Here is a 6,000-nt window from a genome sequence, read left to right on the forward strand (position 1 = left end):
GTATATGTATGTATATGTATGTATATGTATATATAGGGTTATAAAACAATAAAGGATCTTTAGTTGTCGTCACTAAACCTGTTATAAGTGATAGCAATAAATGAGAATATTTATAGCTCAGGGTTGAAATGAGCCTGCAGACATTTCATTACCAAACTAATTAACATCATCAGGGCTAGAAAGGAGTAGGGTTGGCTCTCTCCTTATATACAACAGTTCTCTGCAATTAGAACTGTTTATATACAATAGGGGATGCGGTGGCTCAGTGGCTAAGACACTGAGCTTGTTGAGCAGAAAGGTTGGCAGTTCAGCGGTTTGAATCCCTAGCGCTGCATAACGGAGTGAGTTCCGATTACTTGTCCTAGCTTCTGCCAACCTAGCAGTTCGAAAGCACATAAAAAATACAAGTAGAAAAATAGGAATCACCTTTGGTGGGAAGGTAACAGTGCTCCTTGCACCTTTGGCGTTGAGTCATGCCCGCCACATGACCACGGAGACGTCTTCGGAAAGCGCTGGCTCTTTGGCTTTGAAACAGAGATGAGCACCGCCCCCTAGAGTCGGAAATGACTAGCACATATGTGCAAGGGGAACCTTTACCTTAGATATATTTCTTTCCTCTTCAATTGATCACCATTCTGGGGCCAGGGTACACTGGCATATTTTTTTCCTTTTGGAAGTTTTCTGAACATGCTGATAATCCAGTTCTGTTTTTTTGGTGTCGGTTTCATGGTTAAGCTACATAAGGAGCAGCAATTAGAAAAGAGACAACGTGCGTATTTAATGTGGCAGGTTGTGCTGAGAAGTCAACTTTCTGCCAAATCCCATCTTAAGTTTCCCTATTGAAAAAAAAGGTTTACATATTTTTTTTTTGCAATCTGTACAAAGTGTTTCATTAAGCAGGTTTCGCCTCTATTCTTTATTTTGCTTCTCTTGGGAAAATTAAGGCGTAGGTGACGCTTAATGCTTCACACATGCAAGGAACAACGAAATCATCAGTTCTGAATTAGGTCTGTAATTGCAAGCTTCCTTAGCAAATGTGCAGAAAGCGAGCATCTGTTCTCTCTTAGCCTGCAACATGGTTGTTAACGTGTGGTTGAGCTGCATGGATGTGCTATAGAAAGTTCCTCTCTGGAAACAAGAATGGCTTGGAAATTCAGTGCTCGCCAAGCAGAGCCATAGGCAACTGTAAGTAAGTTCCTAGACCGTAATGTCTCATAGCAAGTTGGGTGAGTTATGGTTTGTAAACTATGCATTGTGGCTAAAGGATATTCCTTATTCAACAAATAATGCAAGCAATCAAACCATAGCTTAACATGGCATGTGAACTCAGTTATAGTGAGGGGTCCTGTGTGCTTTCTGAGCTTGGTTGTTTTCTTGCAGACGTTTCATTACCAAACTAGGTAACATCATCAGGGTTAAAAGGGGTGGAGGAGGGGAAGGAAGAGTATGGGTCTTTGGTGCTCTCTGAGCTTGGTTTTTTTCTTGCAGACATTTAAGTACCAAACTAAGTATCAACATCAGAGCTAGAAGGCAGAGGTAAAGGATCCTTAAAGGTAAAGGTTCCCCTCGCACATATGTGCTAGTCATTCCCGACTCTAGGGGGCAGTGCTCATCTCCATTTCAAAGCCAAAGAGCCAGCGCTGTCCAAAGACGTCTCCGTGGTCATGTGGCTGGCATGACTAAACACCAAAGGCGCACAGAATACTGTTACCTTCCCACCAAAGGTGGTTCCTATTGTTCTACTATTTTTTACCTGCTTTTGAACTGCTAGATTGGCAGAAGCTGGGACAAGTAATGAGAGCTCACTCTGTTACGTGGCACTACGGACTTGAACTGCTGAACTGCCGACCTTTCTGCTCGACAAGCTCAATGTCTTAGCCACTGAGCCACCGGGTCCCTTACTGAATATAACCAGTTCTAATTGCAGACAACTGTTGTATATAAGCAGAGAGCAAACCCCACTCCCTTCTAGCCCTGATGATGTTACCTAGTTTGGTAATGAAATGTCTGCAAGAAAACAACCAAGCTCAGAGAGCACCAAGGACGCTGCATTTCAACCCTGAGCTACAGATATTCTCTTTTATTGCTGCCACTTATCACGGGTTTAGTGAAGAGAACTAAATACCCTCACCTAGCTAATTGCTTCACAAGAGGAGATAAAAGGCTGATTTTGCAATTCCACAAAATTCAGACGGTCCAGAAGAGCATCAGAAAAATCTATTGTTTTCAAGATTTTAATATATACTTTTGCAAATGTTTGGGCTTCTCTTCAGTGGATTTTCACAGGTTGGATCTCACTAAACCACACAGTAAGCTCAGAGGATCTCTCGTGATTCCTAACACACACAGCATCAGTGGCTACAACACTATACAGTGGAACTTCTGGTCATGACCGTAATCCATTCCAGGACTTTGGTCGCAACCCAATTTGGTTGTTACTGGAAGCAAGACTGACTGCGCATGCGCATGCAAAAAAAAAAAAAAAGGCATGGAAGGGGAAATCATCGCGGCTGTGTTCGATTGCTACCTGAGTATTTGTTCATGAGCAGATGCAAAAAAATGCATTGGGAAATTTTTAGTTGGCACCCTATTTGGTCGTGGTCAGGGTGACAGCAGAAGCTCATCTCCTCTGAGAACAAGCTTCAACTCTATTTCATTATTAATTAATTATTTTTATTATTATATTTTCTTATTAATGAATTAAGTTTTTAATGAAGAGACTGGACAGTCACTTGTCCGAGATTGCATAGGTTCTCCTGTTTGAGCGGGGCTGGACTAGAAGACCTCCAAGGTCCTAGTTTTCTATTTCTATTTCTCCTATTCCTATTCCTATTCCATTTCTCTATTTCAATTTCAATTTCAATTATTTCTATGTCTATGTCTGTATGTGTATGTGTATGTCTATGTCTATGTCTGTCTATTCCTATTCCACTCCCTCTCCCTCTCCCTCTCCCTCTCCCTCTCCTATTTCTATTTCTATTATTTCTATTTCTATTTCTATTCCTATTCCTATTCCTATTCCTATTCCTATTCCTCTACTCTACTATTTCTATTTCTATTTCTATTTCTATTTCTATTTCTATTCCTATTCCTATTCCTATTCCTATTCCTATTCCTATTCCTATTCCTATTCCTATTCCTATTCCTATTCCTATTCCTATTCCTATTCCTCTACTCTACTATTTCTATTTCTATTTCTATTTCTATTTCTATTTCTATTTCTATTTCTATTTCTATTTCTATTTCTATTTCTATTTCTATTTCTATTTCTATTTCTATTTCTATTTCTATTTCTATTTCTATTTCTATTTCTATTTCTATTTCTATTTCTATTCCTATTCCTATTCCTATTCCTCTACTCTACTATTTCTATTTCTATTTCTATTTCTATTTCTATTTCTATTTCTATTTCTATTTCTATTTCTATTTCTATTTCTATTTCTATTTCTATTTCTATTTCTATTCCTATTCCTATTCCTATTCCTCTACTCTACTATTTCTATTATTTCTATTTCTATTTCTATTTCTATTTCTATTCCTATTCCTATTCCTATTCCTATTCCTATTCCTATTCCTATTCCTATTCCTATTCCTCTACTCTACTATTTCTATTTCTATTTCTATTTCTATTTCTATTTCTATTCCTATTCCTATTCCTATTCCTATTCCTCTACTCTACTATTTCTATTTCTATTTCTATTTCTATTTCTATTTCTATTTCTATTTCTATTTCTATTTCTATTTCTATTTCTATTTCTATTTCTATTTCTATTTCTATTTCTATTTCTATTTCTATTCCTATTCCTATTCCTATTCCTATTCCTATTCCTATTCCTATTCCTATTCCTATTCCTATTCCTCTACTCTACTATTTCTATTTCTATTTCTATTTCTATTTCTATTCCTATTCCTATTCCTATTCCTATTCCTATTCCTATTCCTATTCCTATTCCTATTCCTATTCCTATTCCTCTACTCTACTATTTCTATTTCTATTTCTATTTCTATTCCTATTCCTATTCCTCTACTCTACTATTTCTATTTCTATTTCTATTTCTATTTCTATTTCTATTTCTATTTCTATTTCTATTTCTATTTCTATTTCTATTTCTATTCCTATTCCTATTCCTATTCCTATTCCTATTCCTATTCCTATTCCTATTCCTCTACTCTACTATTTCTATTTCTATTTCTATTTCTATTCCTATTCCTATTCCTATTCCTATTCCTATTCCTATTCCTATTCCTCTACTCTACTATTTCTATTTCTATTTCTATTTCTATTTCTATTCCTATTCCTATTCCTATTCCTATTCCTATTCCTATTCCTATTCCTATTCCTATTCCTATTCCTATTCCTATTCCTATTCCTATTTCTATTCCTATTCCTATTCCTATTCCTCTACTCTACTATTTCTATTTCTAGTTCTATTCCTATTCCATTCCTCTACTATTTCTATTTTTTCTATTTTCTATTATTTTCTATTTTCTATTATTTTCTATTTTCTATTCCCATTCCATTTCATTCCTTTACTATTTCTATTTCTATTCCTTCTCTTCTCTTCTCTTGGATAATTTTGTGTCAAAGAAAAAGGTTCAAGACTGTGTAAGAAGAGATTTAAGAAGGTTGATCTAAGTTGATCCTCAGAAGACACTATGGCTGTAATATGAAGGCAGTTACTTGTTCTCCCATACACCTTAATTGTGAGATGCCTGAAGGAGGGTTGTGAGTGTGGCAAGAACCAATCGGATGAGGCAATCATCTTATAAGCTGCACCTGCCTGGGCTTCCCGTCTGTTGTGTCCCAAGAAAAGCTGTTACTCCAACATACATGGATGGTACTTCAAATAGGACCTTTACAGACGAGGAAGCCAGGAAGAGCAAGGCAGCTGCAGAGTATTAGAGAGGTAATATAAACACATAAAGAGGTAACATCCATTGTTGCCATCAAAAGGTTTTGAAATCCCCAGGCAAAACAGTGGAAAAGAGAATGCCAGGAAGCTGGAAGGAAGAATTGGCCCTAATATGAAAACAGTTGAGTTGCCTTACAGAATCAAGCCCAGTATTAACAGACAGTTACTCCTTGACTTATGACCACATTGGGACTTAACATTTCTGTTGTTAAGCAAGACAGTTGTGACTTTTGTCTCATTCTATGGCCTTTCCTGCTGCAGTCGTTAAGTGAATTCTTTACAGTTAAGTTAGTAACCCTGTGGTGGGGTGAAATCCGGCGTCTCAATTGACTTTGCATGTCCAAAATATGAATAAATATAAATAATAAATAAACATGAAACATAAGCCTCTGAATTTTGAGCCTGGGATCATGAGGATGGGTTTTTTCCCCCAGTGCTGCAAATGGTTGCTACATGAACGGATGTAAGTGGAGAACGGCCTGTATGTGTAGAATTGGAAATGTAGCTGTTCAGCGCTATACAGAAACAGACTCAGAGAGATTTTTTATTTCTTTTTTTTTAAAGTGTTTTATTTATTTTTGTCACACAATAAATCTTCTTTTGTGAACAGAGTGTGGTCCAAATTCCCCCTTTAACATTCCCACCGAAAGACACAGTTCATTTTACTTTATATTTCCTTTATTTCCAATTCTAGCCATATTACTTTTCTTGTCCTATTTCTAGTTTTTTTAACATGTACAAACAATATAATATTTCTTTCTCTTTAAAAATAAACAATTTATCATTTCTTTTCCATCAATTTTCCATTAACAACACGAATCTTCAAGTTTCAAGTTTTATATAATCAGCATAACATAATTATTTAACAGCTTTAAGGTTCTTAATATAATTCCCACCCATTCTAATTAAAACATATTTTTACCTTGTTAGCAATATTTCTTTCTACTGGATCACATCATTCTGCTAGTCTCCTATTTCTAAACTTTCTTTTCTCTTTTTCTTCTTTTTATGTGTTTTATATCTTTTCTTCTGTATCCCCCCTCCACACTTTTCGATTGATTTTTTGAGTATTTCTCCCCCACGTTTC

The 6,000-nt window shown here is 36.1% G+C and overlaps 1 protein-coding gene across 2 annotated transcripts in view; it reads left to right on the forward strand.

The window, feature by feature from the left end:
- LOC148043162 (transmembrane protein 182-like) overlaps positions 1-6,000 on the forward strand; it is a 32,951-nt gene that overhangs the window by 8,002 nt on the left and 18,949 nt on the right. The gene's annotated exons all lie outside the window — the stretch shown is intronic.

The sequence above is a fragment of the Thamnophis sirtalis genome, unplaced genomic scaffold (assembly GCF_051295495.1).
Source record: "Thamnophis sirtalis isolate CommonGarterSnake01/CBP01778 unplaced genomic scaffold, rThaSir2_p1.2 scaffold_13, whole genome shotgun sequence".
Classification (NCBI taxonomy): domain Eukaryota; kingdom Metazoa; phylum Chordata; class Lepidosauria; order Squamata; family Natricidae; genus Thamnophis; species Thamnophis sirtalis.